Source organism: Biomphalaria glabrata, chromosome 13 (assembly GCF_947242115.1).
Source record: "Biomphalaria glabrata chromosome 13, xgBioGlab47.1, whole genome shotgun sequence".
NCBI classification, from domain to species: Eukaryota; Metazoa; Mollusca; class Gastropoda; family Planorbidae; genus Biomphalaria; species Biomphalaria glabrata.
Window position 1 is genome coordinate 13,068,383 of NC_074723.1, and position 12,266 is coordinate 13,080,648.

General features: G+C 37.1%; 1 long non-coding RNA gene across 1 annotated transcript in view; it reads right to left on the bottom strand.

Moving 5' to 3' along the window:
- Nucleotides 1-12,266, bottom strand: part of LOC106063011 (uncharacterized) — a 36,205-nt gene that overhangs the window by 10,443 nt on the left and 13,496 nt on the right. Inside the window, exon 2 of the long non-coding RNA XR_008774346.1 lies at nt 9,326-9,448. This is a non-coding gene — a long non-coding RNA (uncharacterized LOC106063011). The remainder of the gene's footprint in view (nt 1-9,325; nt 9,449-12,266) is intronic.

The window sequence follows — 12,266 nt, forward strand, 5'->3', positions numbered from 1 at the left end:
TATTTATTCTATATCATCATCAATGACTTCAGTCACACCTGTGTCCTATCTAGCATCTATTTATTCTATATCATCATAAATGACTTCAGTCACACCCGTGTCCTATCCAGCATCTATTTATTCTATATCATCATCAATGACTTCAGTCACACCCGTGTCCTATCCAGCATCTATTTATTCTATATCATCATTAATGACTTCAGTCACACCCATGTCCTATCTAGCATCTATTTATTCTATATCATCATCAATGACTTCAGTCACACCCGTGTCCTATCTAGCATCTATTTATTCTATATCATCATCAATGACTTCAGTCACACCCGTGTCCTATCTAGCATCTATTTATTCTATATCATCATCAATGACTTTAGTCACACCCGTGTCCTATCCAGCATCTATTTATTCTATATCATCATCAATGACTTCAGTCACACCCGTGTCCTATCTAGCATCTATTTATTCTATATCATCATCAATGACTTCAGTCACACCCGTGTCCTATCTAGCATCTATTTATTCTATATCATCATCAATGACTTCAGTCTTACCCGTGTCCTATCTAGCATCTATTTATTCTATATCATCATCAATGACTTCAGTCTTACCCGTGTCCTATCCAGCATCTATTTATTCTATATCATCATCAATGACTTCAGTCACACCCGTGTCCTATCTAGCATCTATTTATTCTATATCATCATCAATGACTTCAGTCTTACCCGTGTCCTATCTAGCATCTATTTATTCTATATCATCATCAATGACTTCAGTCTTACCCGTGTCCTATCTAGCATCTATTTATTCTATATCATCATCAATGACTTCAGTCACACCCGTGTCCTATCTAGCATCTATTTATTCTATATCATCATCAATGACTTCAGTCACACCCGTGTCCTATCTAGCATCTATTTATTCTATATCATCATCAATGACTTCAGTCACACCCGTGTCCTATCTAGCATCTATTTATTCTATATCATCATCAATGACTTCAGTCACACCCGTGTCCTATCTAGCATCTATTTATTCTATATCATCATCAATGACTTCAGTCACACCCGTGTCCTATCTAGCATCTATTTATTCTATATCATCATCAATGACTTCAGTCACACCCGTGTCCTATCTAGCATCTATTTATTCTATATCATCATCAATGACTTCAGTCACACCCGTGTCCTATCTAGCATCTATTTATTCTATATCATCATCAATGACTTCAGTCACACCCGTGTCCTATCTAGCATCTATTTATTCTATATCATCATCAATGACTTCAGTCACACCCGTGTCCTATCTAGCATCTATTTATTCTATATCATCATCAATGACTTCAGTCACACCCGTGTCCTATCTAGCATCTATTTATTCTATATCATCATCAATGACTTCAGTCACACCCGTGTCCTATCTAGCATCTATTTATTCTATATCATCATCAATGACTTCAGTCACACCCGTGTCCTATCCAGCATCTATTTATTCTATATCATCATCAATGACTTCAGTCACACCCGTGTCCTATCTAGCATCTATTTATTATATATCATCATCAATGACTTCAGTCACACCCGTGTCCTATCTAGCATCTATTTATTCTATATCATCATCAATGACTTCAGTCTTACCCGTGTCCTATCTAGCATCTATTTATTCTATATCATCATCAATGACTTCAGTCTTACCCGTGTCCTATCTAGCATCTATTTATTCTATATCATCATCAATGACTTCATTCACACCCGTGTCCTATCTAGCATCTATTTATTCTATATCATCATCAATGACTTCAGTCACACCCGTGTCCTATCTAGCATCTATTTATTCTATATCATCATCAATGACTTCAGTCACACCCGTGTCCTATCTAGCATCTATTTATTCTATATCATCATCAATGACTTCAGTCACACCCGTGTCCTATCTAGCATCTATTTATTCTATATCATCATCAATGGCTTCAGTCACACCCGTGTCCTATCTAGCATCTATTTATTCTATATCATCATGAATGACTTCAGTCACACCCGTGTCCTATCTAGCATCTATTTATTCTATATCATCATCAATGACTTCAGTCACACCCGTGTCCTATCCAGCATCTATTTATTCTATATCATCATCAATGACTTCAGTCACACCCGTGTCCTATCTAGCATCTATTTATTATATATCATCATCAATGACTTCAGTCACACCCGTGTCCTATCTAGCATCTATTTATTCTATATCATCATCAATGACTTCAGTCACACCTGTGTCCTATCTAGCATCTATTTATTCTATATCATCATCAATGACTTCAGTCACACCTGTGTCCTATCTAGCATCTATTTATTCTATATCATCATCAATGACTTCAGTCACACCTGTGTCCTATCTAGCATCTATTTATTCTATATCATCATCAATGACTTCAGTCACACCCGTGTCCTATCCAGCATCTATTTATTCTATATCATCATCAATGACTTCAGTCACACCCGTGTCCTATCCAGCATCTATTTATTCTATATCATCATTAATGACTTCAGTCTTACCCGTGTCCTATCTAGCATCTATTTATTCTATATCATCATCAATGACTTCAGTCACACCCGTGTCCTATCTAGCATCTATTTATTCTATATCATCATCAATGACTTCAGTCACACCCGTGTCCTATCTAGCATCTATTTATTCTATATCATCATCAATGACTTCAGTCACACCCGTGTCCTATCTAGCATCTATTTATTCTATATCATCATCAATGACTTCAGTCACACCCGTGTCCTATCCAGCATCTATTTATTCTATATCATCATCAATGACTTCAGTCTTACCCGTGTCCTATCCAGCATCTATTTATTCTATATCATCATCAATGACTTCAGTCACACCCGTGTCCTATCTAGCATCTATTTATTCTATATCATCATCAATGACTTCAGTCACACCCGTGTCCTATCTAGCATCTATTTATTCTATATCATCATCAATGACTTCAGTCACACCCGTGTCCTATCCAGCATCTATTTATTCTATATCATCATCAATGACTTCAGTCACACCCGTGTCCTATCTAGCATCTATTTATTCTATATCATCATCAATGACTTCAGTCACACCTGTGTCCTATCTAGCATCTATTTATTCTATATCATCATCAATGACTTCAGTCACACCCGTGTCCTATCTAGCATCTATTTATTCTATATCATCATCAATGACTTCAGTCACACCCGTGTCCTATCTAGCATCTATTTATTCTATATCATCATCAATGACTTCAGTCTTACCCGTGTCCTATCTAGCATCTATTTATTCTATATCATCATCAATGACTTCAGTCTTACCCGTGTCCTATCCAGCATCTATTTATTCTATATCATCATCAATGACTTCAGTCGCACCCGTGTCCTATCTAGCATCTATTTATTCTATATCATCATCAATGACTTCAGTCTTACCCGTGTCCTATCTAGCATCTATTTATTCTATATCATCATCAATGACTTCAGTCTTACCCGTGTCCTATCTAGCATCTATTTATTCTATATCATCATCAATGACTTCAGTCACACCCGTGTCCTATCTAGCATCTATTTATTCTATATCATCATCAATGACTTCAGTCTTACCCGTGTCCTATCTAGCATCTATTTATTCTATATCATCATCAATGACTTCAGTCTTACCCGTGTCCTATCTAGCATCTATTTATTCTATATCATCATCAATGACTTCATTCACACCCGTGTCCTATCTAGCATCTATTTATTCTATATCATCATCAATGACTTCAGTCACACCCGTGTCCTATCTAGCATCTATTTATTCTATATCATCATCAATGACTTCAGTCACACCCGTGTCCTATCTAGCATCTATTTATTCTATATCATCATCAATGACTTCAGTCACACCCGTGTCCTATCTAGCATCTATTTATTCTATATCATCATCAATGACTTCAGTCACACCCGTGTCCTATCTAGCATCTATTTATTCTATATCATCATGAATGACTTCAGTCACACCCGTGTCCTATCTAGCATCTATTTATTCTATATCATCATCAATGACTTCAGTCACACCCGTGTCCTATCCAGCATCTATTTATTCTATATCATCATCAATGACTTCAGTCACACCCGTGTCCTATCTAGCATCTATTTATTATATATCATCATCAATGACTTCAGTCACACCCGTGTCCTATCTAGCATCTATTTATTCTATATCATCATCAATGACTTCAGTCACACCTGTGTCCTATCTAGCATCTATTTATTCTATATCATCATCAATGACTTCAGTCACACCTGTGTCCTATCTAGCATCTATTTATTCTATATCATCATCAATGACTTCAGTCACACCTGTGTCCTATCTAGCATCTATTTATTCTATATCATCATCAATGACTTCAGTCACACCCGTGTCCTATCCAGCATCTATTTATTCTATATCATCATCAATGACTTCAGTCACACCCGTGTCCTATCCAGCATCTATTTATTCTATATCATCATTAATGACTTCAGTCTTACCCGTGTCCTATCTAGCATCTATTTATTCTATATCATCATCAATGACTTCAGTCACACCCGTGTCCTATCTAGCATCTATTTATTCTATATCATCATCAATGACTTCAGTCACACCCGTGTCCTATCTAGCATCTATTTATTCTATATCATCATCAATGACTTCAGTCACACCCGTGTCCTATCTAGCATCTATTTATTCTATATCATCATCAATGACTTCAGTCACACCCGTGTCCTATCCAGCATCTATTTATTCTATATCATCATCAATGACTTCAGTCTTACCCGTGTCCTATCCAGCATCTATTTATTCTATATCATCATCAATGACTTCAGTCACACCCGTGTCCTATCTAGCATCTATTTATTCTATATCATCATCAATGACTTCAGTCACACCCGTGTCCTATCTAGCATCTATTTATTCTATATCATCATCAATGACTTCAGTCACACCCGTGTCCTATCCAGCATCTATTTATTCTATATCATCATCAATGACTTCAGTCACACCCGTGTCCTATCTAGCATCTATTTATTCTATATCATCATCAATGACTTCAGTCACACCTGTGTCCTATCTAGCATCTATTTATTCTATATCATCATCAATGACTTCAGTCACACCCGTGTCCTATCTAGCATCTATTTATTCTATATCATCATCAATGACTTCAGTCTTACCCGTGTCCTATCTAGCATCTATTTATTCTATATCATCATCAATGACTTCAGTCTTACCCGTGTCCTATCCAGCATCTATTTATTCTATATCATCATCAATGACTTCAGTCTTACCCGTGTCCTATCCAGCATCTATTTATTCTATATCATCATCAATGACTTCAGTCTTACCCGTGTCCTATCTAGCATCTATTTATTCTATATCATCATCAATGACTTCAGTCACACCCGTGTCCTATCCAGCATCTATTTATTCTATATCATCATCAATGACTTCAGTCTTACCCGTGTCCTATCCAGCATCTATTTATTCTATATCATCATCAATGACTTCAGTCTTACCCGTGTCCTATCTAGCATCTATTTATTCTATATCATCATCAATGACTTCAGTCACACCCGTGTCCTATCCAGCATCTATTTATTCTATATCATCATCAATGACTTCAGTCACACCCGTGTCCTATCCAGCATCTATTTATTCTATATCATCATCAATAATATTAACAACATTTGCTCAGAGCTGTGGTAACATTTAAACAATATTTTAGGAGACTATTCAATTTTAGTCTATTCTGAGCTCAACCCAGGTTGCTAAACGTTTCAACTATGAACTTTGTACCCCTGCTCGACTCCGAATAATCGGTTGATTTAAGAGGGGCAGCTTATTCTAAAGGGGAAAGAAACCACGTGGTAGGACAAATGACCTCTTTGTGGTCAATGTCCAGTAAAACTCATGTTTTATTTAGTGTGCTAACTTGAACTTTTGCGCAGCGACCAGTGGATAATCCCCAAAAGAGTTGCAATTAACTGAACATCTTGGACACTCAACTGTCCGGCATGGCATGTGAAAGTTAACTAGATAGAAACGGTCAGTCAATAAATCAGTTAATTAATTAAATCTTCAATCATTCCAGTCAATCGATCAATTAAACTCCTTCTCTTTCAGTCAATCAATGTATCTATCAATCAATTAAATCAATGTCTGTCTCTCTGCCTGTGTGTGTGTGCTCGTGTGTCTGTCCGTCCGTCCGTCTGTGTCTCTCTGTGTGTTTGTCTGTTTGTCAGTGTGTGTGTCTGTGTCTGTACGTCCGTCTGTGTTCTTCTGCGTGTTTGTGTGTCTGTCTGTGTATCTGTCTCTCTAGTGTACCTGTCTGTCCGTGTCCATCCATCCATTTTTCCTTTTCTTCGTCTTTAAAAATAAAATATCCTACACTATTATCTCACACTTTGCAGTCCAAACCAAAAGTAAAAATTGTGAATCATTTATTTCGAGCTGAAATTTAACATTTTTTTTTCAAATTATAGGCTATTACTTTTTTTTTTTTTATTAATCGTGTCATGTTGACACATGTACATGCATTAAACAGAAACACATTAACTTCTTCACCAGGCGGGAACAGCCACAATGGAAGCAGAAAGGAGCTCGTCTTTTCTCAGATATGTTAAAAAAATGAATTAAAAAAAAAACATTTTTTTACAGTTAAAAAAAGTTTTTCGCCACCTTTTCCGTGAATTTTTCCCATTCACCAATTTGCCCCCTATTTGTACTTTGTCTTCGTATGGGAAAAAAAAGAGCTTAAGTCACTTTGTCCGAAAGTTGTTTCTTTCCACTGAAGTTGACAAACAAATGGTGATCTTTCTAGTTGTTTTCCCAAGCCTGCACTACAGTAGAGTTAAAACGACCGACCCATTAGCTTTCCAGGATTTAAAATGGGTGGAAAAGACGAATCAGCGAGCAGAGCCCTGCCCAAGGGAGATAAGTATCATTTAATTCCCGAATTTAAATTGACGTTTTTTCTCTCTCTCTCTCTCTCTCTCCCTTGCACATGGGGCTAAAGCGAGGCTAACTAACCATAAAACTAAAAACAGTCTCTAAAAGCGAGATATGAGTTTTTATCTCTCTCGAAGGATGCCATTCCTTGGCTGAGTGCGAGACAATATTGACAAAAACACCAGTCATGTTTCGAAGCGGCGAGAAAGATAGGCAGAGTGGCCAACTATCTGATGAACGCATGACCTTTCTATCGAAATGTTAAAACGTCTTAAGAATAATATAAACTTCTATTAGATTTGAAGAGTGAAAAAAAGTCGAGTCGAAGTGGAATAAACTCCATGGTCTGTCTGCGCTACAAATTAATATTCTATATTATATTCTCAAATTCGGTAGATTCTAATGTACATGAATACCTAATAAAAGATAAAGGCACATTTCTTATACCTTGCTAGGACTAATTCGTAGGCCTACAAGTGCTCTTTCTTCCCTAGTGCTATTATAGCATGGAATCAGCCAGAAAACCAACGACTTAGCAGAGTCTCTAATTAACATGCACTCGTAGGCCGTAATTATCTTTTGTTAAGAAAGGAGCGTCTGTAATTTATCAGATAGATAAGATAAACTTGAAAAAATGCTTCGTTTTTAAAGGAGAAGTCTCCATAAAGTAGTCTAGATCTCAGCAGTTTAAAACTAGTCACGTTCATTTCTGGGGAGAAAGAGAGCTAGACTATTCGTTATAAATGAAGATCTTTTCAAATTGAGAAGTTAAAGTCACGAATACAAAGAAATGCCATTCTCGAAACTCATTACACCGGAAACGTTGTGCCATTTTCAAGTTGCAGCTGACCCAACAAACAATCGATTGAATAGTAGCTGATATGGAGAAGATGTAGATAGATTCTTTGATTTTAAACTTCCACAAATTGACCAACCATTCAACACGAGTTCTTCTGGAGAAGGCAATATGGCGTTTTACTGTCTTGAAACACTGGTCACGTGACCAGAAAACATGCATTAGCAGGAATGCATTAGAGAAAAAAAATGCATGGTTGAATTTTTATTCACATCCAGCACTATATATGAGATGCAAAAACTAAAAAAAAGAAATAGGCACTAATGAACTATGACAGTCGAGTTAGTAACTATGTATTTATTTGAGCAATTTGTCAGGTAGGAATGTCCAAGTACTTTTATTATAATTTCATTTGATAAACATTTCAAAAGTGGAAGAAGAAAAAAAAAAGTCAATCCACATCAAGATGTCTTGACATCTGTCTCAGCCCAGTGCACCAAAGTGAGACATCCCTCCCTTCGCGTTTCTGTCGGGCAGAAGATGTAGCAAAGTTCGAGGTCAAAGTGGAAGTACTGATGCTTACATTTGTTCTTGCATGTTACACTTGTGGAACCTCTGGACTTGATCAACTTAATAATATCAATAAATCTAAAGGCATGTCCTATTTGTCAAGAAATAAAAGAGTACTTGTACACCTCCCTCATTTTCTATATTTAAAATGCATATCTCTTTAAAAAATACTTTTGAATTGTGGAGGCCTCCATTAGGCCGAGGCCAGGTGCGGCTAAATAGTACTGTAATGTCGTAAATTAGGCCCTGGTTCTGTTCTGAGCTTTGACGAATATATCACATCTTTGAGTGTCTGCTTCAAGCCAGGTGTTTTTGGACGACTTCTGTTCCTCAATGCTTGACAAGTGATGCGATCTTAATTAAGATTTTGATCTTATCTTCAGCACATTTAGAGTTAAGAAGTTGAATTTAGGTTGTCAAGAAGATCTATTTGAAGATTGAAGAAGGTGAATGATTTTTCTGTTGCATATTTTGCTTAACTTTATATCTTTGATCTTTTAAAAAAGCTTTTTATTTAAATTAAGTTGTGATTTTTCAAATTTTAACTATAAACGAAACCCTTTTCTATCAACTCTGTAAGCAGTCGATATAGGAGTTAAATAAAAATAGTCTTTTAGTGCTAAAAGGATTATACTATGGAAAGGTAACATCCTTAATAGCTTTTGAGATGTGCATGAACATTAGGAATTATATAGAGAACTGTATGAACATTAGGCAAGTGTATCAATATTAGGCATTATATATAGTACTGTAAGAACATTAGGCAAAAGTATAAACATTAGGCATTATATAATATATATAGTACTGTATGAACATTTGGCAAGTGTATTAACATTAGTCTCTAGAAATGTATCAACATTAGTATCTAGAAGTGTATCAACATTAGTATCTAGAAGTGTATCAACATTAGTGTCAAGAAATGTGTACACATTAGACAAATGCATTGACTAATCGACTTACCCCTTTTCCCATAAAAGTTGCCGTGGGATGGTAGCACCACTACTGATACCAACAATACTGTCAAGGTAATACGAGCTAATGTTGACAACATGATCTGATGGTGGGGAGTCTAAGTACGGACACCTGGAAATACACAAGAAATCACATTGTTTTCAAAGATAGATTAATTTGTTGAAATTGTTTTCTGCGAGCAACAAAATTACTTTCCATCTAAACCCGAGTGTCTTGTGTAGATTGAAGTACTACTCAGACAATGGACACAATACTCCCACTCACACAAAAGGTCTATATTATTTTATTTTAGAAGCTCTCATAAAACATATCTGTTATTAATTTCTTTTTTTATATCAGTTCAGTATTTGCAGTATAGAAAAAAAAAAAGACTTACAATAAAAAGAAGGGTGCTCTGGGGAAAGTCTATTCGGACAGTACAAAGGCAAATATAATTGTTCGCCAGCCTCACTGGGTAAGGGGGCCTAAAAAGACACCTTTAAAAACACTCGAAAGATAAGCTTTACCATCAGCTTAGATTTACTTGCATTAAATTCCCTGGTAGCAAATGGCTTTTTCCTTTTCCCTCTCAACAAAGCAGAGGATATGATGAACTGCCCAGTGGTGTTGACGGCCGTTGACTTGTAGCACCAAACTTCTGGTAGACAACTACACCGATGTTAATTATTCTTACAGTTCTGTCGAATTCTATTATCTTTAATATTTCTTCTAGCACCAGAACGTTGTAAAACTATTTCCCTTTTCAAGTTGATATTTTAATATTTCACTTTCACTTCTGCTACCTGTGTTGTTGTTGTTTTACTTCACTTTTACTCGAACACCATATGTTGTTGACAGTCGTTGTGTTAGAGCACCAAACCGCTGATAGACAACTAAACCGCAGTAGGCGTATTATAATTTTAATTATACAACTTAAAATAACTTGAAAAAAATTCTTTTTAAAACCAAACTAAACACACATTTTTAACAATATAGACAAATTCAACTTGAGATGAGATATAGATCTAATAGTAGTAAAATAAACTGATATTTAAACAAAATCTAACTCGCTACGAAAAAACACGTCCTTAGTGTTTCAAAGCTCAACATCGTCTCTCTTGACATCTGCATTACGACAAATCAGCTCCTATTTCATAATCCTGAACTGCACATCCACCAGCCAATCGCCCAATCTCTCATCATCTCTCATCAGCTAGGAAACACACACACACTTCATAACACCCAAACACCCAGTGGCTTCCAGACAGTTGTCCATTCAGTTTGTCGTCTAAAAAATTGTTCTGAGGCTAGTAGGTTGTTTGGACTTTTAGATAAAGTAAGTAGCTCCAGACCTTTGTTAACAGATGCCTACGCCGGATATTAGGAATTAGGTGGCCAGAAAAGATAACTACTGTCAATTTGTAGGAGCGAACTAGATAATAGCCCATAGTTCAATACATCACAAAGCGAAAGTGGATCTGGATAGGACACACCCTGAGAAAATAGCTACCAATGTTGCAAGGCAGGCACTTGATGGGAATCCGCAAGGAAAGAGGAAAGTGGGCAGACCCAAGCAAACCTGGAAGAGGTCAGTCATCAGTGAAGCTGAGGGTACTGGAATGACATGGGAGCAGATGAAGAAAGCTGCTCAGAACCGAGTTCGATGGAGAGGTGTGGCTGCTGCCCTATGCTCCACTGGGAATACACAGGATTAAACCAACCAAGCAGCTTAGAAGGACGTGGTCATCATCATTCTCTGGAGTCATTCCACGAAAATGGCCAGTTCAAATGTTCAGGGAGGGGGCGCGATGGCCGAGTGGTAAAGCGCTTGGCTTCTGAATCAAGAGGTCCTTTGTTAGAATTTCTGTGAATACTGAGATTTTAATTTCGGGTTTTTTAAGCGCGCCCTTGAGTCAACGAAACTCTGGTACCTGACTTTTGTTTGGGAAAGTAAAGGCGGTTGGTAGTTCAGGTCGCATGACACCCTGCTCAATAACGTTGGCCAAGAAACAGATGACCTTTACATCATCTGCCCCATAGAACGAAAGGTCTGAAAGGGGGTACTCAATTCTCACTCTCTAGCTCAAATGTTCATCTCCAGGAACATGTGTTCACATTATTTTGTGTCATGTTCGGATGTAAAAAAAAAATATGAGTTTAAAAATTGCTCCTGGATGAGAGTAGTATTTTACATGGCCACGCAAACCCAGTTGTGACCTGTATATTTTGTCTCATCTAATGCAGACAAAGTCGTTGTTCACCGAGGTTCTTTTAAAGTTTTCTCTTCGTCTATAGCGCCGGTCTTCTGCAAGTGTTTTTCTTTGGGCTTCACATATGCGTACCTTGTCCGTCAGCCTTCGTGGCCTTTCAGAGGCCATCTAAAGCCAGTTACTTTCCTCTATGCCAGTGAGGGCAAAATGGCGCCTGAGTTAATTTTCATAGCGCTTCCGGAGAAAAGGCACCTCTGTTACGCCGTCCTCATAAATAATAATAATATTAGGGCCTAATAATCGCCAGAAAATTCCTCAGTGGAAAATGATAAAGGGACTACGATGAATTTTGTTTCCCTTTAACGAAACTCGACTCTGGCAGCGCCAGAGAATGACTACTCGTTCGTTTCTAAAATAATAATAATAATAATGAATATAATAATAATAATAAACGGTGTATTTCAATCGCCCAAATTTATTGTTTATCAACAATAGTAGTGGTCGAATGGTAAGTAATGCTTCTATTTTATCAACACCGCCTTCCAGCAGAACATGATTATTTGTTAGGTAGACTTGCCAGCGTATGCCCATCATGGAGCGAAATCACCTTGGCAGCGTAGGAAGAGCCTTAGATACCTTCTATAAAGCACCCATGTCTTAGAGCCATACAAAAGTGTGGTGAGAACCACTGCTTTTTAAACATTGATTTTTGTTGCTTGGTAAAGAGATCTATTCCGCCA